Below are 23,534 nucleotides of genomic sequence, written 5' to 3' on the forward strand. Positions count from 1 at the left end.
CCCTGAACATCACTTCACAATTACCCTTTTTCATTTTCCACTATTTGATCCTTGGTGCTGCCCTCACACTCATCCTCCTCTTCTTAATCACCAATGTCATCCTACAAACCACCATCCTATGCTGCCTAACTACAATTTCCCCTGCCACCACTTTACAGTCTCCAATCTCCTTCAGACTGGCCCTTCTACACAAGATATAATCCACCTGTGTGCATCTTCCTCCACTCTTGTATGTCACCTTATGCTCCTCCCTCTTGTTAAAATACATATTCATCACAGACATGTCCATCCTTTTCACAAAATCCACTACCATCTGACCTTCTGCATTCCTTTGTTTAACACCATACCTACCCATCTGCTCCAATCACCCGTCTCTCACCCTTGGGTACAATCATCACCACTTCATCCAACTCACTCCAAAACTTTTTCTTTCTCATCCATCATACACCCAACATTTGGAGCATATGCACTAAACATCATTACACCATCAATTTCCAGCTTCATAAACATCACTCTATCTGACACTCTTTTCACCTCCAAAACACTCTTAGCATACTGTTCCTTCAGGATAATGCCTACGCCATTTCTCCTCCCATCCACACCATGATAAAACAATTTGAAACCGCCTCCGATACACCTAGCCTTGCTCCCCTTCCATCTGGTCCCTTGCACACACAATATACCAACCTTTCTTCGGTCCATCATATAGGTTCATAGGTTCATAGGTTTATACTAGGCTATCTGCCCTAAGGCATTTATAAGCCTAGCCCAAATTTTTGTGGCTTACGCCACCCCTTATATGAAAAAATACTGTGCCCATTAGTTTGTTGTGCCTCTGTCCAGCAGTGACACAGAGATGATTACCAGGGTAAACCTATGATCTCCCATCCACAGGTCTAGATTTCTCTTGAACAGAGTCAGCGAGGTGCTCTGCCTCACATGGACCGGGATTTTATTCCACAGCATAGGGAGTCTCTGAGTGATAAATCTATCCCACCAGCACGTCCTATTTATATCCGTGCTAAGGTTTAAGTCGCTTGCACTAGTGGTTTTGGTGGATTTGGATTTTTTGAGGTGGAGCATGTCCATTAATTCCGGGTTGCACATGGCCTTGTATGTCAGGCACATGTCACCTCTGAGCAGACGGTATGCGACTGAATAGAGCTGGAGTTTCTTCAATCTGGCAGCATATGACAGATTTTGGAGTCCCTTTATCCTTTTGGTGAGGAACTTTTGGGGTCTCTCCAATTGCTGCAGATGTCGGGTGAGATACATCCCGAATGGGGCATTGTACTTTCGATCATTGGTCTGATAAGTGAAGAGTACAGGGGAACAATGACCTCACTAGATCTGGATGTGAATCCCTTCATGATCAGGTGGGCAATGTAGAAGGTCTTTCTAACCACTTTAGCAACGTGAGTGTCAAAGAAAGGCCACTGTCAACCTGGGTCCCCAGGTCCCTGATAACCTCTTCTGTGCTTAGTGGATTGCCACCTATATGGTAGCTTGGGGTTACCTTGTTTCTCCCGAAGGGTATGACTATACATTTTTTGGCGTTTAACTTCAGGCCATGGCTTTGGCACCAGCTATCTGTTTCCGTGAGTCCCTTCTGAAGGATATCCGTGTCCGATGCACTTTCCACTATGGCCCAGTTTGCAGTCGTGCAAACTTTGTCAGCCAAAGTCCTCCCATGTTGGCCTGTACTTCTGAAGTAGATGCCAAACAATAGGGGCCAAGGACCGAGCCCTGTGGGACACCACTTGTGACGGCTTGGAGTCTGACACAGCGCCAGCAACTCTAACCCTGTGGGTTCTGTCCTTAAGCCAGTTTGCAACCCATCTTGTGACATATGGGTTTACATTTAAGCTGGTAAGTTTTTCTACAAAACCGAGTGGGGTATTGTGTCGAAAGCCTTTGCAAGGTCAAGGTAGGCTGTATGGACTGCCTTTCCCTCATCAATGGCCTTGGTGACTGTTTCGAAGAAGTCGACCAAGTTCAAAAGGCATGATCTTCCCTTGACAAAGCCAAACTGGGTCGGGTCCAATGTCTGCAAGTCCCTATATCTTTGTTTATGAGCTCCATTATGATCCTCTCCATAGCTTTGCAGACTAGACTTGTTAAGCTTATGGGGCGGTAATTACCAGGGTCCGTAGAGGCGCCGCCTTTGTGGAGTGGGACCACAGTTGCCGTATGCCACTCCTTGGGCACGTATCCTGTGGTAAGGCTGAGATTAAACAGCTGCCTTATGTGCGGGTTTAATTCCTCATTTAGCTCGTTTAGCACACAGCCGGGGACACCATCCGGTCCCATTGATGCTGTGTTTTTAGCTTTAGAGAGCAGCTTTCACCTGTGCATTTGAGATGTCCGGGAGGCTACACTCGGCTGGGATAGTTATCTCTCCTTTAGGGGAGAGGGGTGAAGTTTGCACTGAACCTGTCTGCCAGTATGTTGGCAATATCTGTGGGTTCAGTGATTTTTGTATCATTTTGGACTAATTCTGAGCATATCTGGGAGTTTCCACCCAGGTTCCTAACATAGCTGAAAAAGGCCTTATGATTGTCCTTTGAATCCATGGCAATTTTTCTCTCAAAATTGGCCTTAGTTGATTTTATGAGTGCTCGTATTTTTTTACTAATAATGATCAGGGGTGACTTCCTTTTTATGGATTTTGTTCTATCATGTAATAGCTTTCTCCTCTTATTGTAAAGTTTGTTAATGGCTGGGGTCCACCAGACTGGACGTTTGCCCTTTGTGGAAAGAGTCTTGGTTTTATTTGGGATTGCCTGATCCATGCAGTCCTGGAGGTGTTCATAGAAGGCATTTGTAAGGGCTTCCGCAGCTTGGGTTGTGGTTTCCACTGGCTCAGGGGCCTTGAAGGATACCACACCAGTCTTGAGTAGTGTGAAGTTTGCTTTAGAGAAGTTCTTCACTATGGTCTTTTTTGTTTGGGGTGGGGCGGGATGTGGATTTCCAGTGAGATTAGTTTATGATCAGATCTCACCAATGAGGGATATACTTCGGTGTGGAGCATTTTGTCCCCATGTTTGTGACAATGAGATCTAGTATATTTTCTCCTCTCGTGGGAACAGTGACTAGCTGTTCCATGGCATTTGAATTTATGAACTCCAGGAACCGTTGGGCTAGAAAGTTAGGGCTTGAGTAATGTTCCCAGTCTATATTGGTAGTTGAAGTCACCCAATATGATGGTGTTTGGAGATACATTTATACCCTCCAGTGTCTTCAGGAAGGCTGTGTGGGGTTCCTGAGTTTAAGAGGGTGGCCTGTAGCATGCTACAATTTGTAGAGCAGTTTTGCCTATGGTTAGTTGCACCTGGATGGTTTCCAAGCATGCGTTGCCACCAACCTGGAGGTGTGGGTATCCTTTATGAATATGGATACACCTCCTTTTGTGGTGTGGTCCGGTTTTGCGAACGCATGATATGAGGTAAAACCTAATAGTGCCGGGGTGCTCTCAGGAGCCTTGAACCAGGTTTCAGTTACAGCACAGACATCGATGTTCTCCATACTGAGAAGGGCCTCGAGTGCGTGCATTTTGAGATTTAGACTTCTGGCATCAGCTAGCTCTCTCCCTATACCAGTCATAATGCCAACATTCAATGTTCCGACCCTCACTATCACAGTCCTAGCCTTTACCTGCCTTCGGGCATGCCTTCCCCCTCTTCTAGATATATATATATATATATATATATATATATATATATATATATATATATATATATATATATATATATACATTACTATATACTGATATATCTGTATATGTATGCATACATGTACATATTTATATATTGCTGTCTATGTATGGTATGTAAGTAGGTATGTATATGTATTCTGTCTCTGTAGGTATGCATTTGTATTATGGAGAGGGAGAGGTATATCTCCATGTAACTATGGGTAGATATACACACACATTCCTCTACATGTATACATCTACATCTGGTTATTCCGTTCTTTGCCATGTAGGTTAGACTTTGCTGCAGTGGGACTCGTAGTGGGTGTGGCTGCTCGTTGGGTGATGCCTCTACCAAATGAACACTTTTGCTCACATCCCTAGGGCTGTCCGTATAGACCCACATCAGCCAACACCTGCACATGTAGACCCATAACTAGCTACCCATAGTTCTCCCACCCACACGTCTTCTACAGCACCCATCCTTACTCTGGGTGCAAGTCAGGTCTGAACACACCACTACACTCTGCTCACTCTGCACTTCATGGGACCCATGTTGTACGTTGTCTCAACCCATGGGTCATCAGGCTTTCCCACCCTTGTATTCCAGGTATGTACACACCCCGGCCAGAATGGTCGTCATACTGGCTTCCTTTGGTTATATGTCAATTTTTGGGGCGTCCCGCAAGGGACGCTCCTGTCTGTGTTCCAAGATTAGATTTCACAGGTGCACTCTGTAACCCCCCCTCCCCTGATTGTATCCTGCCTGTAGTTTGGGGAGCATTGGACTATTTACATTGTTTGTGGGTTTGTGTGTATGTTTCCTCTGTCCGGCTGGGGGTGGGGGGGTCATGCTATGTTATATGTTTCTTGCTTGGGCCCCTCACTTCCATTGGCATAGCCTGTGAACATATGTCATTCTTGTGTGCTGTTTCCTATCATAGCTGTATATCTGTGTATATCTACGCACACACACACGCATATATATATATATATATATATATATATATATATATATATATATATATATATATATATATATATATATATATATATATATATATATATATATATATATATATATATATATATATATATATATAGATATATATATATATATATATGTTTATAACCTCTGGTTACAATTTCTTATACTCAGTTATCTTCTGTGTTGCTTAATCTGTGTAGGCAATGCATACCCCCACACAAACGCACTTAACCACGCTTACTGGTGCTTATATGTACTTACTACTGCTTATTTATGCTTAAACCTGTTTACTAGTGCCTTATTCATTATGACACTGACACTTCACTACAGTTCACTTTTAATTGCTATTATGCAGGTTATACAGCAGACAGATGTCAAAATATGTTCATATACAGATTACCAATGGAAAATGGTATGTGCTGCAGTGGGATTTGGAACGGGAATGTCTGTTCGTTAGGCGGATGCTCTAATCACTACACTATTGCTGTGCTGCTTTATTTGCATATATACCCATATACCCATGGATCCTAGTCCCCCAAACACCCACCCCAACACTTCACTGACTCAGCAGTCATCCATTCCCCAGTTGGATACACGGTGTATCCACAGCACTACACATTGGCCACTCCCTACTCCTGTAGACCCATCCCATGGGTTGACTCACTCCATGTATCCTCAGACATCCCAAACTTTTAGTCTGCAAACATTGGTAAAATGAGTGACCAATAGGACACTATTCACAATTTTTCGATTGTCTCACCTGGGACACACGTCTTTATTTCTAGATTAGACTCCATGCTTCTTACATCATTACTCCCATTAACAAGGCACTACAATAAATGAATAGCTATGACTATGTGGTAACGCACACATTACACATGAGAGCTAATAATGTACGAGTTTGGCAAAATTATATTACAAATAGGACCGGTTTAGTGATTTGCATTGCCATAGCAGGCAGATAACAGGAATGATTCCACTATTTCATACTGAGAAAGTCCTCACATTTCATTTTTTGAGAACAGCACTGACTTCGGACAAAGTACACACTTCTGCATTTTTGCAGATTCATCCCTTCCATCTTATGCACAACCTATTATTCTATCTACTGTCGAGGTTTGTAGGGGCACCTTCATGTTATTTATGTCTGCAAAAGGAATTACTGTGTTACAGGGGAATGTACATCTACATATAGATGTATGCATGTGTATATGCATATATACTTATAACAAACTCGCTGACCTCCACGAGGCAGTCCAATTAGAACCAAGCCATACAACCCTGACACGCCTGGATCCATAATTTCATACCCATGGTTCCTCCACCCCACCCAAGTTCGACATACACGCAAACCATCCATTCTCCGGTTGCTATCACAGCCATAACACACCTCCACACATTGCCCTCTCCCCAGCGTTAGGGACCCTACATGTATGTTGTCCCAACCCATGTATCATCAGGCTCTCCCACCATTTGGTCCTTGAACATACCTGCCCTTGCTTGTGTAATGGTTGGAAGTCCACACCGCCTAGCAATTTTTGGATAGTCCCACCAGGGACTACCCTGTGATTGTTTGTAAAGTAGACTTAGCAGATCGACAATGTTACTCCCACTGGTAGTATCCTGCCTGTGTTGTGAGTAGGAGTGATTTGTTCACCCCTGCCCAGCTTGATATGACATAAGCTGACAGCACTAAATAATACTGGAGTTGCTGTTAATTTCCTTCTCATTCCTTTTGTATGCTTTATTGTCACGACATTCATTCTTCATATATATATATATATATATATATGTATATATATATATATATATATATATATATATATATATATATATATATATATATATATATATATATATATATATATATATATATATCTGTACATACACATGCACATACATCTACATAATTATGTAAATTTCCTATGCTGTTGCATGACTGTGCTGGACGATATGTTTGTGATAACATCAGATTTGTGTATATCTGCCATGGCTTAGTGGTAAATCACATTGGCTGTGGTGTGCAGGGTCCTGGATTTGACCTTTGCAGAGGTCATTTATTTTATTGATGGCTAGAACAAGGGCCATTGGATACGGAGTGATTAAAGCACTTTTAAGCGATTGTGAGCGGGTGTGTGTGTGTTTGCGCGATGGTAGGCTGTGCTATCTTCAAATTACAGTTTCTTAAATTCAGTTAGCTTCTACTATGCTTAATGGTTGTGGGCACTGCTTACACCCATGCAAACGCACCTAGACTTGCTTACTGGTACTTCTAGATGTTTACTACTGCTTATTTGTGCTTACACCTGCTTACTAGTGCCTTATTCATTATGTGACTACCACTTTGATTGAATGACATTAGTTAAACATTTCATGCAGTACTCCAGTTCACATTTACATGTTATTATGTAGGTTATACAGCAAAAAGATGTATAAATATGTGCATATACACATTCCACATGGAAAACGATATGTGCTATAGTGGGACTGGAACTGTGAATGCCTGTTCTATAGGCGGATGCTCTAACCATTACACTATTGACATTAATGTTGATTATGCATGTTTTTTTACTATTTGTATGATTTTGATGTGTAAGCTATGCTAAGCAAAGGGCAGTGACGTGCAAATACGCTGCGCTTCATTTACACTGTCAATAATGAACCAATACAAATGTAAAATAGGGACACAGAGAATCTAATTGTGATAGTTCTAGGGATGGGGCTCAACATTTCACTACGTGCTTGTGTGTTTACTACTTGGATTTTATTTCAGTGTACGTGGACACTCTTGTATGCTTAGCATACATTTCAGTATCCACGGACACCAAATTAATTGCTTACTATTAGAGGTGGGCTCTAATAGTAAGCATTGCAGGTTATGCATCTGTGGGGGCATGTTTAAGCCTCCATAGAGCACTTAAACATGCCCCCTGCACTCGCACATGTTTCCTGTGCACGTCGAGGGTGCGGCAGCGTGCCCTCATAAATAGTCATATTGTGCTGTTGCACCATCTATAAGGAGGACGCTCAGTGCAAGGCTAAAACTGTCTTTGCACCGAGCATCATGAATCCCGGGGAACATCTCTAATCAGACATTTGAAAAGAGGATATGGGATGAATTATACATAAAATACAAAGCAGCTGCAAAAGTAGAGGAGGAAATATCATCATCCAAACATTATGAAGAGTTTGTTTTAGCTTTTCACTAGGTTAAAATGAGGCCTTAGGCATAAACAAAAAGATTAGGGATGGATTTTGAAACCTGGTGTTACAGCTTAATGAAACGTTTTGCCAAGATGCAATGTCCTAACTAAATGATAAGTAAAAGACCAAACGTACAACATCAGATGCATTTGAGACCTAACCAGAAACTGGAAGAAAATCAAAATTTCTGCAGAAAAATATTTGGAGACCTTTCTTCATCAGACTAGCTTCTGTGATATGCAAATTTTGCTTAAAATGTTTTTTTCACTATATTTTTGGTGACATACCTGCTGACCTTCAAACCTCCCCAATCAGACTTAGGCTTCTTAATTCCCCCGTACTGTCTCTCTCCAGCATGGTGGTGGAAGCCATCCAAAGTGGGGCTGTCATCTAGGCAGCAATGAGGATCCTTGGTGTTCCCCAATCCATCCCCACCTTTGTTCTGACATAGGAGCAAGTACCCTAATCACTCAGCCCAGATTTGGGATGTATGGTGTCCTTTCCTTTCTGTCATAGTGCTGAGAACTACATGCTACCTGCCTCCATCAGTTTTGCATCATTCAGAATGTAAGCTGTGGTGGCATTTCTAATATGACTCTAACCTCACCCCTGGCAGATGACATGGACACCTGCAGCAATGTGAGGATATCCTCTGCTCTCCCCCTGGTGTGCACAAGATCCCACATGCACTCCCCATGAAGGTACTAATATTGACTTGGGATTACTAAGCCCACATCCCCAGTCTTTTGGCTAATTTTACGTACAAGTCTCTAATTGGGGTTCTCATTTCCCTCTATCCCAAGTGGATAAGTGGGTGTAAGTCACTTAACCCCCCCACCTCCTGCCATATAGCACCTAAGCTAATAAGCAAACCTGGGTTATCAGTCTTTTAGTAGGGGCTTTAGCCCTTTACATCATGCACCATAGATCCAAACTAAAAAACAAATATATAACTAAAAATAAAAAAGTGTTTCAGCACACTGGTTTATGAATACACAATGACATACATATGAAATATAGCAGTTGGGACAAAGTCTTTTAATATTAAAATAAGAATCCTTGGTTAGACTGATGTAGACTTGGCCCCTCAGATTAACCAGGTAAACTTTTGTGAAGTAAACAGATTGTGAGCATCTACTTGTTAATTTAAGTAATATTTCAGTACTTTCTAATTTGTTTTGAAACATAAAATTTTCCTGGAGAAATGTATATATCTGCCATGATACCTTGATAAATAGAGATTTTTCAGGAATATTTGTGCAATTGAATCAATAACCAGTGATTCGTAAAGTGCTCTCCAAACAGGCCGTTCATGAATAATTAATTAAAGGGGTAGATATGGCATAATGGTTAAGGTTTTCAACTCACAGACACAAGGGAGGGACATAATTTGATTCTGACCTAGGGTTATCAGCTAGACTTAAAATGACTCTTCAGGGTAGTTAGCCTACTATTCACTTATAAATCAGTTCCGCATCCCACATTACATCAGACGGCTGCATACTGCAACTCAGTTTTGCTGAGTGAGTGCATGCCAATCAAAGCCTTCATGAGGGCTTCCAGATAATGGCTAAGGCTCTTGCCACTCTTATAGTGCCTTTTTTAGGTGGTGTTCCAAAGACCAAATTACCACCGTAACAGCTACAAACAAATGCAATCTGAGGGTCATGCTGCTCAACGTTAGAAGTCTAAATCTCAAAATGCACTCACTCGAAGCACTCCTTAAAATGGAGAACATCGACATTTGTGCTGTAACACAGACCTGGTTCAAGGCAGCAAAAAGCACCCCTGCACTACCAGGCTATAACTCATTCCAAACCTTTCATCCCCAGAATTTGGACTGAAGTTCCAAAGTTGGTGGTGTTTCCATATTCATAAAGGTTGCACACACCTCCAGACTGGTAGCCCAACATAACACATCAGAGATACTTCAGGTGCAGCTAACAAGACAGCGATTCAGGTCGTAGCCTGCTATAGGTCCCCAACGATGTCCCAAGACTCACACTCCACATTCCTAAGCGCCCTGGAGAATATTAGGGTCCAACCTAACACTCTCATATTGGGCAACTTCAACTACCCTTCTATTTACTGGGAAAACTACTCATGTGCCAATACACTTGCCCAACGTTTTCTGGAATTCATTAATTCCAATGCCCTTGACTAGCTCGTTCTTACCCCCACTAGAGCTAGCAACATCCCAGAGCTGGTCATTACTAACATGAGCGACCGTTCCCCTACACCAATAGTCAGCTCCTCCCTGGTTAGATCCGACCACAAACTAATCACCTTGGAAATCCACCCCCCCACCCACAAAGGTAACCACAGTGAAAAACTTCTCCAAAGCTAATGTTGGGCTCCTAAAAACAGAGGTGGCTAACTTCACGGCATCCATGCAAATGCAGAATAGTTGCATGACCACCAAATCATACATCGATGCACTGTACGGACACGTACACAAAAGCATGGATCTCACCATACCCAATAGAACCAAGATGCTCTCCTCAAAAAAAAGGGAAGCCAATCTGGTGGTCCCCTGCCATAAACAAACTCTACAACTGAAGGAGGAAACTGATGCGGAATAAGGTGAAGTCCCAAGACTAGAAAAACTCCCTTATCAGCCTCAACGAAAGGTTGAGATTCCTCATCAAATCCTCTAAAGCTAGCTATGAAAACAGAATTGCAGCAGCTAATAAAGACAACCATAAGGCCTTCTATAGTTATGTAAAGAATCTCCGTGGTAATATCCAGATTTGGTCTGACCTACTGCACAATAGTACCTCCTATACCGAGCCAACAAATATTGAAAATATATTGGCCAACAGATTCAGTGCAGACTTTACCCCCCCAAAGGACCAATCACAATACCAGTAGATTGCCAGGCACCCAGTATTACTGCTGCACAGGTTAAAACAGCACTGTCCAAGGCCAAGAATACAGTTTCTATGAGACCTGACAATATCCTGGCTGTGTTTTACATGAACTACAGAGTGAACTGGCACCTCACCTGTGTGCCCTGTTCAATCACAGCCTCACCTCAGGCTTTGTCCCTACCAAATAGCACACTGCTACAGTCATCCCTCTGCACAAGGGAGGAGTGACTACAAACCCCGGGAACAATCACCCCATTAGCCTGATGAGTCTGATATGCAATGCTATGGAATGCATCATCATGGACCTAATAAAAAAGGATATAGGGAATCTCCAAACTCTGGATCATACACAGTTTGGTTTTGTGAAGGGTAGATCATGTCTGCTCAATTTGGTCGACTTCTTTGAGTCAATCACCAGAGTTGTGGATGAAGACAAGGTAGTTCATACAGCCTACCTTGATCTGGCCAAGGCCTTTGATACCATTCTCCACTCAGGAATCATAGAAAAACTCACTAAACTAGGCATCAACTCCAATATCATAGGTGGGTAGCAAACTGGCCCACAGTGTGAAAGTAGCTGACTCCAAGTCAGACTGTCAACCAGTCACGAGTGGAGTCCCACAGGGTTTGGACCTGGGTCCCCTCCTGTTTGGTATCTACTTCTCTGAAGTCCAGGCCAACACGTAGGGACTCTGGCTGACAAAGTTCGCAGATGATTGCAAGTTGGGAGCTATTATTAACTCCCCAAGTGATGTTGACATCCTACAGAAAGGCCTTGATGAGACCAACGATTGGTGCCAGAAGCATGGCCTTAAGCTCAATGTCAAAATATGTGTCTTCATCCCTCTTGGGAAAAACCCGGTTCCCTTGAATTACCACATCGATGCTAGTCCACTGAACACAGAAGGTGTTATAAGAGATCTAGGAACACAGGTTGACAGCAACCTCTCTTTTGTCCACCACATTGCCACTGTGGTCAGAAAGTCCCTCTGTGTGGCACATCTCATTTCTAAGGGTTTTGCATCCAGGAAGAAAGAGGTCATTGTCTCCCTCTACTCTTCCCTCAGTAGGCCAATCATCGAGTACAATGCCCCATTTGGCATGTACCTCACTAGACACCTGCAACAACTGGAGAGGCCACAAAAGTACCTTACAAAGAGGATCCTAGGCCTTAAACATTTGTCCTGTATGGACAGACTCAAAAAACTCCAACTATTCTCTGTCTTATATTGCCTTCTTAGAGGCAATCTCTGCTTGACTTACAAAGCCATGTCTGACTCAGCTCTGTTAGAAATGCTACATCTAAAGAAATCCCAATCCCTCTGCACCACATGCTCCAGAGACCTCACCCTCATTATCACAATCAACAGAACATGCTGGAGGGACAGGTTCATAACCCAGAGACTGCCCATGCTATGGAATAGACTTCCCATACATGTCACGCAGAGCACCTCACTGGCCTCTTCAAAAGGAATCTTGATGAGTGTATGGGAAATAGAAAATTTACCCCAGAGATCACTCCAGTGGTTCTATTTGACAGAGGCACTAGGAACTAACGTTGGTTGGCACAATGCCAGGGTAATCCTATGGGCTAGGCTTGTAAAGGCTCCAGGGCCATTAGCCTAGTACACACCTATGAACCTATGAATAATTAGTTAAGGACGTCCACAAGCTGTGGTAAGTCATAAGGCAGCATAGTGCAGCTGTTCTCTGCTGAGTGAGTTGTTGCTACAGCAACATAATGTAGTGGTAACATCAGGCTAATGTGAGAGCTATGAAGAGGTTTGGCTTATGACTGATTAAGTATTTATTCTAAAATCTGAAATAAAAAATAGAGTTACCTGCCTAGAATTTTTTGTAGCTGCCCAGCATACAGTAGTCACAGTTATACATTACTGGTCTATGCCTTGCCATACATCAACTGAAGAGATGTCCACTGGGAATCTTTATATATACAACTGAGTCACAGAGGAGATAGATCTACAGCTGAACATTGCATAAACCACTTTTTGAAATGGGCAAATTGGCCTTTTTCAGCACTAAGGGGAAACATATTACTTTGAGATACAATCTGTTGATGTATGACTCCTTTTCTGTCAATCATTGTGACTTGCACTTAGCTATACCCCTTTTAGAATAAGTGAGTTTTTTTTTGTTTTCTAATCTTAGCCTAAGTATTTCTGCATCCATTTTCAATGATCAAACTACCACTTGGAATTTCAACTCCCAGTATAATTTCCTAGTATCTTACAAAAAATTTAGTAATTAAGCACATTGAGAATATCAAGGCCTCTGACGTCTGATACTACACATCTGAATTTTATAAATTATGAGAAATATTGCATATCCTCCTTCCTAACTGAAACCGTAAATTCCAAAATTTGGGACAGATACTAACAGTATATCTATTGCTTGTGTTACCATGATGCACTTTAGTTAGTTCCCATGTGCATATGTGACTTATTTCATGTGAAGATCAATGTCTGACTATTTGCTTCCTACTGCATGTTATGTGTTCTCTGACTTTAGCCTGGATTCTAAATTAAAATGGTCCTTGAACGTGCTCATCTACTTAATTATCTAATAAGTTCATGAACATCCTGAAACAGGTTCACACATCAGTTATTTTGATATGATCAAGAGTGCTGTGAAATGCTTTTCATACAATACTGCCTCACTGTTTTTTTTTCCTTTGTTTTTACTAAAACCCAAGGTCTCCACTCTGTTAACAATTACAGATTCTGGTCTGGGTGCAGTAGCTACAGCCACCTGGATATTAACAGACAGCATCCTGTCGAATTTGGACAATGGCCTATCGACAGAGACATTCTTTTCAGACCACTCTTTAGAGTTTAGTTTTGTTGACCATCAGCTGCTACTAACCTCACTATTAGCAGATAGTCTAAACACTGAAACTGCAATGTTTTTGAAACTTCATTAACAATGGTTGATTTGTGTAAAATGTGGTGCAAGTACTCTTAAGCCAACTGCCATATTTTAAAGGGTTTCTCAAAGCTCCAGCTCTCCTTTTTTCTCACTGTATAGAAACTGAGTTGTTAACTTACATCCAAAATACCAGCTCTGAAGTTCAGAAACCATTGTTCTGGGGACAGAAATAATACATATCCTCTCCCCATCTACCAGATAAGCAATTGATGAGGGAGTTCTAATGGCACAATTATAATATGGCCTACCAGTTATTTCCCTCACTTCAAAAAACAACTTAAAATGTCTACAAACTGCCTCTAATTTAATCTGTTTCATAATCCAAGCCCTAAATCAGACCTCACTGTTCTCCCCTGAATAAAGTAAAATGGATGCCCATCCAGCAAAGCTCCGTATTCCTTCTGAGAATTCTCCTTTATACACTTCTTAAGGAAAAAAAAATCTTTATTTTGATGTCAGACACACAATAAAGGAAATAACTTATAGCTTTCACTTTAACTCTAATGACAACCTACCTTTCTTAGCTCCTGCACAAAAATAAAAATAAATTAGACATATGTTTTCCTTCCTTGTCCTAAAACATGGGAGTCCATTCCATTGAGCATCAGAAATGTCAATAACTGTCGTAATTTCCGGTCCAAACTTTAAGCCCAGCTGGAGAAAAGGTTTAATTGAATTTGTTTTAAAGGCAGATCATGTAGCTTATATTCCTTAAAACTCTAACATTCAAGTAAAGCTTAAACCCATGAAATACCTGTTGGTTTACTATTCATAACTTATCTCTCCCTAACTTATTCTGTAATACTCAAACCAGTTCTAAATCCTCCTGAGTTCCTTTTGACACTCTTCTGTTCTCATTATTATATCCTAACATGAAACCTTTAGCTATGCTTAAATTGTTTTAATTTATTAATGTAATGAGATGCATTTCTTAAAATTGGACTGATATGCCAGAAGAAGGAGTGGATTGTCTCAAAAGTTCCTGTTAGACTAAACATAATTGTCATACCATTGGAGAGATAGGTTCCTACTCAATGTAATCCAGTCTTATGGAATAAGTTGTCATTACAAGTCAAGCAAAGTACTACTTTGACTGCCTTTAAGGCTAGCCTTGATGACTGGATGGGTATTCTTAAATTTATACCAGGTTTTCATGTACATCCCTGTTTAATTTGGGCTGATAAAGGGTGGCAAGAATTTTTAGGTATGTTTACTTAAAGGTGCATATGGCTAGGTCTCTTATCTTCCTTATGATTGATTGCCTAGTATTGTTCCTGTATTCCTGTGTTAGCTACCGGTGGGGGTTTGAACCATTTCCTGAAATCAAATATTTGCTTTTTATGGTGATTTTCTGTATATATGATTCTACAACTGGTTCTCAGAGGGTGGAGCTAATGTGATTTCTAATTGTTAAAGAATATCAGTGTTCTAGCCTGGTCAATATATACATATATATAGGTCTTGCAGCTTTGAATGAGTGTACATTTGTTTGAACAAGGCATTAGTTGGTGTTTTACCAATTATTGATTGTTCATTTCTATAAATGGCAATATGGTTGGTGTGAGGTGTGTGTGTGTGTGTGTCTCTGTGTGTGTGTGTGTGTGTGTGTGTGTGTGTGTGTGTGTGTGTGTGTGTGTGTGTGTGTGTGTGTGCATTTGTGCATGTGTGTGTGCTCACTCACATAAATATATAAGGACTATGGCAGGGAAAGGGTTTGATAAGGGGATAGGTTTACTGTATGTATGTGTGAATGTAAGTGGGTTAGGGTTAGAATAAGGGTTAAGTAGGAAGATAGATGTAATGTGGTGAAAGTGTGCGTTGGTGCATGTGAGTTTGTGTCTGAGCCCATCTTGTGTAGTGGTAGTGTTACAGAAATTCTTTTTTAAGGTTAGATGTTAAATTACAGTCAGAGTTTAGGGCAGAGGCAGGGTTAAGGTTAGGAGTGCCATGCGTTACAAAGGTAGTGCACTACACCACCTTAGTAATGCATGCTAATCATAACCATGTCCCTGCTCCAAATCCTAACCCTATACTTATCTTAAAAAATACCTTTCCATAATGCTACTACTATTAAGCCAAATATGGGCTAGTATTGTGGAGAAGTTTTGATATCACAAAAGGATTGATGCGTGTATGTGTGTGTGTGTGTGTGTGTGTGTGTGTGTGTGTGTGTGTGTGTGTGTGTGCGCGTGTGTGTGTGTGTGTGTGTGTGTGTGTGTGTGTGTGTGTGTGTGTGTGTGTGTGTGTGTGTGTGTGTGCACGCGCGCATGTGTGTGTGTGTGTGTGTGTGTGTGTGTGTGTGTGTGTGTGTGTGTGTGTGTGTGTGTGTGCATGTGTGTGCATGTGTGTGTGTGTGTGTGTGTGTGTGTGTGTGTGTGTGTGTGTGTGTGTGTGTGTGTGTGTACATGCACACGTGAATACATCTGCAATTTATCCAGTTTATTATACTCAACTAAGAACATTTCATTAAAAGCTGACTATTGTAAGAAAACGTACTTGGTGTGATTTTATCTCAGAAAACCCAAAGAATTGTGTAATTAGCAGTTAAATGACAGCTATTACTAGAAACTCAGCAAAGCAGTCTTGTATTTCTTCAGGTAGATGCTTCAGATTTGTAGCTGAAAGGGAGAAAAAGTGTACTCAGGATCCATGGTGCAAGAAAATAAATTATTTTCTATCCATTTTAATGAAAAAACAAACGGAAGCAGGCTGTCTTTTTTAACTTCTGGCAAAATGAAATCCAAAACTCCAGATTTATCTTTTTAATACACTGATGTAAAGTAGTCAAATGAAAGCGGAAGAAAGAAGGTAGCATGATGTGATTTCAAATCAGTTAGTGCTTTATTCGAAGTTCCTAACACACACTTGATTTTCTTCAGCACGTCAAGAAGATAATTACTTCTTCATATGGTAGAAAACCAGAGTGTATCACAAGTTCTTAAATGTCAATGAGTGCATTTGAGAGTAATTAACATAATAGCAAAAATCATTGATATTACTTAATTCCCATAGTGACAAAGCAGCAAGGAATTGAATGTCACCTCTGTATTTAATAGGCAGTTGTGGAATAAAAGGCACTTTACTTTATTGCTGCTTGCTATTATTACTGGCAATCCAAAATGGTACTAAAAAAAAAAAAAAAAACAATTATCAGTTCAGCTAATTCTTTCTAAAAATACAGTTTCCATGATCCAGTGGTTGATTTTATAGTGCAAAAAAGTTTTAAAGTAACCATCTTATTTGCTAAGCACACAAATGCAAACTTAAAAAGCACTATAGTTAAGAATGCAAACACAGAATGGTAAAAAGTTTGGATCCCATTATTAGCACAACAGCCCGTACAAAAGTAAAATGTACAACAGGATGAAAAGTGCCAATGTGGTAGAACATTTCCAACATTCTCACTCATGAAATATTACAATATTTATGACTTGCATGAAGAGTGTTGTTTCAGCATCTGAGCCATGTTGCACATATATGCTTAGCAAGGCACATTTCTAATGGCAACAGTGATAGTTTACTTTCAGTCTTAAAATAGATGGGAATTGCTACCTTACCTTTTGCAAACCTGTGCAGAGCCCTTTCTCTCCTTTCCTACCTCATACTCTCTGACTCACATGCATATCTTCCTTATGTGATTCACACCCTTGATGGACATGGACTTGCAATTAACTAATTGATCAAAAGCAGTAAAACATCAGTGCCTCCCTGTTGCCATATCCTGCTGTTTATTATTACTAGCTGAAATCACAGACAGAAAGATAGAAAAGAAATCAGAGAGGAAAGGACACATGTCATTAAAGTATCTATGCTGCGGTATTATGCTTGATGCTTGAGCGAGCTGTAATTCTGTGTCTGGGGTGGAGCACAGTGTGGATAGTGAGGAAGAAAGATGTATTGTGGCAATTGAACACAGGCAATGAGGATGTAGTGTTAAAGCCTAATGTATCATCTCCATGTTTTTATCCTATGAAATTGACTCCAGCTAACACATTATCATAGTTTTCACCACTACTTCCTACCTGTGTTTTGAGAATACAGTTGCATGTAATTGTCCCCAGCACAGGCTGTGAAACCTGATATTTTAATCCTCTTTATCCCTATCATTCTGCTCAAATATGGGATAGTAGTAGTACCAACCTAAATGCTGGTAAAGACCCATTGTATCTTCTAGATATATTTGAGAATTACAGCTCAAGTACACATTATATGATGATCTTATGAAACACATAAAACAACTTTTTTTCCAGTGGAAAAGAGGAAATTTCGTTCCCCTATATTCCCATACTTTATTATTCTCACTATGATGTCACTGCAACTCAGGATAGAGTCATCACTGACAAGTAACGAAAAAGCTGTGTCAGTCTTTCTCTAAGATGCTGCAAGACTGAAGCACCACCTAAACACCAACATATGAGGACTACAATGGATGAGCAGCTGCCATGAATAACTGCTGCCTATAATGCTTCAGGAATTCTGACACATGCTTGAATGATCGTGAGAAAGTGACAGCAAGCTGGATGAAAGTGATGCCGTGCAATGTAAGACAAGATGTTTTCTGTCTTGTAGTACATACTACACAAGCATGCACAGGCTAGCAGAACCTAAACTAAGAATTTCCATCCATTTTATGACTGAAAGTAAACTCTTGCTGTTGCATTACAAATGTGACCTGCTAAGCAAAGGTATAGTTACAACATGGATGCAAGAAATATGAATGATTGTTATATAATTAATCACTTTTACAAAGCTGAAATTTCATTGGCATTACATAGTGACACTAAAGACAATATGGAGACATTTATCAGGCACTTTCTCTAAAAATTTCCCTTTGTTTGCCAATGTGTGCTCATGCAGTAATATGCTAAATATGTGAAATTTAATTTTAAAGGGAAATGAGGGTGAAAACCTGTACATGGTTGAAATCTTGTACATCAGAAGCTCTGGCTGTAAAAAGTTTCTTAAAGACAATGTATCTAAGATTCATAAAATAATCTTATACAATACAAAGCGGGGGGTCCATAAATTTAACTGTGAAAGCTAATAAATGGAGAGCAATGGAAGATACTCATCTTAAAAGCAGATCAAAGATAAACAACTTTGGAACATTCCCTCATGTTCTTTAACATGAAAAATGCTTCAAGTCTTGGAGAGAAACAGAACTTTTCAACTATATTTTCATTCTTTTACTTACGTTCATTGACTAAGAAAATATCTATGTATCTGCTAAGGAATATTTGTGTGTGTGTGTGTGTGTGTGTGTGTGTGTGTGTGTGTGTGTGTGTAGACACACACACACACACACACACACACATATATATACTGGTATTCAAAATGATTTTAAGTGTGCATTCTGTTTGGGTGCAATTTATATGTTGTGCTCAATTAAACTGCTTTTACCTGGCAACTCAGAAAATGTCTTCATTTCTGAGTACAAATTCTTTTACTTTCCATTTGTTAACCAGGTAGTCCCACTCAATGCTCAGTCCCTTTTCAGGGGTAACTCAGAAGTAATATCCAGTTATATGACTTGTTCAAGGCCACTAAGGACAAAAGGATTCAAACCTTGCACGAGAAGAACTACAGCTCACAGCTTTAACCCTCTGTACCAACTGCCAGACACTAACAATGCCTCTCCTATTTTATGTTCAGGACCTTCTGTGGGAAACTTAACCTCCCCTGTAAACATGTACTTCTGCTTCTGTAGAACTTTCTCTCCATGGTTTCAGAACATTTATATGATGTAACTGTTTGGTTTTCTTCTAACTGCTGTCTCATCTTATAATTCAGTTTGTTTCACTTTCGCTTTTATTTCATGAGGAACTTGCCTTCGAAGGAATTTGGTTCCCAACAGTGCATAGTAATACAAGTACTTTATCTCCCTCCTTGATCTATCTCAAACATTAATGTTATATATTCTCTATATTGCCTCCACTGCCCTCTAAATATGCTCTCTTACTAAATACAGATTACAAAATGTATATGTCTAAAATAGACTCAAAAATGTCCTTCCTAGTTTAGTAGACTCTGATCAAACTGGCTTTATTATTAACAGAATATCATATGACAACCTTAAGAGAATATTCACCTTAATAGAATCAGTTAAGAACTTTAAAATAATCTAACTATAATTAACTTAGACATTGTGCTTTTGACACAACAAACTGGGACTATTTATTTATTCTACTGGGAGAACTTAACTTTTCCAAAAACTTTATACATCTTTTTACCCAACTTTACACTGGTTGTCAAGCATATGTCAAAATAGGCTCCTATATTTCACAAATTATACCTATTGAAAAAGGAACCAAACAAGGCTGTCCATTATATCCCCTTTTATTCACCTTAATTATGGAACCATGGGCTAATCTGATCAGGCATAATACTAACATTAAAGGTTATGATTTGGGTTTTAATGAAACATCAAAAATACAACTGTTTGCGGATGACATCTTGATTACTTTGGGGGGTAAAAATGCTACCTTGACAGAGTTATTTATTGATATGGACAAGTATCAGAAAAACTCAGGTCTTAGATTTAATCATAATAAAACACAAATTCTCTTAGTTGGTCAAATAAAATTCAATATTCAAGATAATTTTAAGAAATATGTACCTCAAACTCAACAAATAACATATTTAGGTATAATTATTTCTAATAACTTAAAATATACATTAAAAATTAATTTCAACAAAAGTATTCAAGTAATAGAATAACAAGCTCATGGTTAAAAAATAACATTCTCAATGGAAGAAAAGTTGTCACTTATAATGATGGTTTTACTTCCTAAAATAATATAGTATATAATAGTATATAATACAGTCTATATCTATACCCCCTACCCATATAGTAATTAAAACGTTTAATTCTCTCATTAATAAGTTCATCTGGCATCTAATTAAACATAGAACTGCATTATCTATCCAAATGTTCAACTGGGATAATGATATATTGCTTTGCCTAATCTAGAATTTTATGCTATTTCATACGTAATTAAAACTATTACTCTTCTTATAGATATTACTCTTCTTATAGATATTCAGCTAAATGGAAAGATTATATTCTTTGTTTATCTCAAAATTCTAATAATACTATTGAAATGAATATGTTAAACGTAATAAATAATACTTTTATTTGGAGATTGAAAGAATTTTTTTCATATCATTACATTCAATTATATAGATCTAACTACATCATTTTAATTTTGAAATCTTTCAAAAACTTTATTCTTAGACACAAATTATATGAATACTGGATATTTCTTATTTTCCCTATAGTCTATACTCATAATATCATCTTCACTACAGATTATCATAAAATGTATTTATTTAAACAAAAGCATTTACTAGTTTGGTATCAAATGATGAATAATAAGTTAAAATCACTTAACATTCTTATTGAAGAGAATAATTTTGATTCATCCTCTTGGCTTGACTTACAAGAATCTAGAAAATATATCAAAGATAAGCTCAATCTTATTCCTTCTACAACTAAAACAATACTCCCCAGGCTAATACAGTATTTAATGGTTCTCATTCAACAGAATGACTCTAATACAATTAGTCTCTCTCACATAAACAAATCAATAAAATCAGACTTAGATATTCATTCAGAAAAGTTCTGGAAATCTTTTATTACCATTAATAATTCTTATCCTTCAGATATTGATAAATTATATATACTCTAATCAGCTCGTAAAACTACATCCTCACATAAATGGAGAATTTTTACTTGGAGATTTTTGAACAGATCATTTCTTACTCCGTTTAAAGTCAACAAAATATCTAAAGAAAACGTTTTATGCTGGAGATGTAAAAAAGTTATTAATGTGGAGTGGGCACACATATTTTATGATTGCCATCTTTTAAAGAAATTTTGGGATGACATCAATAACTTCCTACAAGCTATCTTTACAGATAATTTTTCAATCAATAAATCACATATTTTGTTTAACACTCCAGTCCCAAATTGTGTAAATTCAAATAAATATTAAATTCTGTGGTCTGCTCTACCCATTGCCAGGAAAGAAATCACTAAAAATTAGAAATCCTCTCAAATACCTTCTTTTCAAAACTTTAAAGATCTTCTCATGGAAGTCTCTAAATTTGAAATGATGACAGTTAGAGCTAGATCATCAGGGAGCACAACAACTTACAATTACTGGAAAAGTATAAATGATCTACTGGTAAACCAGTAAAATGAATCTAGTTTCATTTTTTTTAATTTAAATAGCAAACTTCATCCATAGGTAGTGAACACATTTGTAAATAGTTATGTTTATTCTTGTTTTTGTATCAATATTTTCTATTTGTATCTATTGTATCAAAAATCTTATCAATTATTTTATAACAGTTGTATGTTTTAGTTTTGATCTTAATAAAAATTTTTAGCAATAAATATGCTCTCTTACTACAGGCATTGCAGTTCTTAACATGTCCTGCAAATCTGAAAAATGATTTACTGCACTTTTTCAAGTTTTTTTCCCCTCCATGTTTCTTTTGTGAATGACTGCCATGCAGCAGTTCAAAAGTTTTGAATTTAGATGAGACGAAATGATACAGCAGCAGCTGATGTCTTTTTCCCTATCTGTATAGCATTTCACAACAGAGACTTTAAAGATTTGTTAACGTGTTGAACCAGCACATCTGTTTGAGAGTGGTATACAGATGTCCCAAGCTGTTTACTTGAAAGCAGTGGCAAAGTTTACATGTTATTCTGGACATGGATTGGATGCCTTGGTCACTATGAATTTATTGGGAAATTCTTTCTATAGAGAAGAGGACTAGTTCTTTTGCTATGGACTTTGCAGTGAATCTTCACAGGGATTCTTCCTCTTGAAATTATATTGCATAATTGATAATTAACAAGATATGTCGATGAACATTATCTATTTCACAGGTGAGCTCAAATTGTCTATTGTTATGCATTCAAAGAGAACTTCTACAATGAGCAAATGGATCAGTGAATCTTAAATTCTGGTTTAGGTGCTGTCTTTTGATACTTAAGGCAGGCCACACAAATGTTCTGCATATCTTTCCTAATACCAGGTCATTATAATCCAGTCAAAACTCTAGCCTTTGTTTTTGCCCATTCCCAAATTACCACCCTAAATGTGGTCTGTGCTCATTTCATTGCACATTTCCCAAACAGTTTTGGAATCAATGAACTTGCTCAATGTCTGTTCCTTCTTTTTCATTATTCTATATAGCAACTTATTCCTAAGCTTGAAGTAGGGTTATATGGGTCTATATCATATGAGTGAATCGCACAAATTGCGAACGCTCATACTATCAAATGTACCGGACCATGAAGTGCTTTTTCTGAGATCACGGTACAGTGAAGAATAGAATATTTGCCCTTCCCTCACTGTAGTGCAATCTCAAAGTTGGAATATATATTTAGCGGGGGATGTGGGGGGCACAGCCCCCCACAATAGGAAGTTTGAGGTCTGGTACTTTTGATATTATGGGCGTTCGCAATTTGTGCGATTCGCTCATATTATATAGACCCGGGTTATATAATGGGGTTGCAATAAAATGTTGTGGAGACTTGTACAGACTGCTAGAAGAAATAATTTATTCAAACCAAGCAGTTAAGTGCTTTTATCCTATTTTTTTACAAGGACTTCCATCGGAAGTCTCTGCTTCTCTTCATAGCAGGCTTTCTTCTTTGGTGGACAGAACTTAGGTTAAGGCTTTGTTTAGGCTCTCTTTTGTTCTTTTTGTTCAGTATGAAACCCATGTGTCTCTTCCTTAATTTTTGTTTCTTTTCCCTTAGTATATTCTTTACCAGGGATTTTTCTCTATCAGTCTCTATGCTGACATCTTTTATTAC

The sequence above is a fragment of the Protopterus annectens genome, chromosome 1.part0, assembly GCF_019279795.1.
Source record: "Protopterus annectens isolate FY-2018-M chromosome 1.part0, PAN1.0, whole genome shotgun sequence".
Classification (NCBI taxonomy): domain Eukaryota; kingdom Metazoa; phylum Chordata; order Ceratodontiformes; family Protopteridae; genus Protopterus; species Protopterus annectens.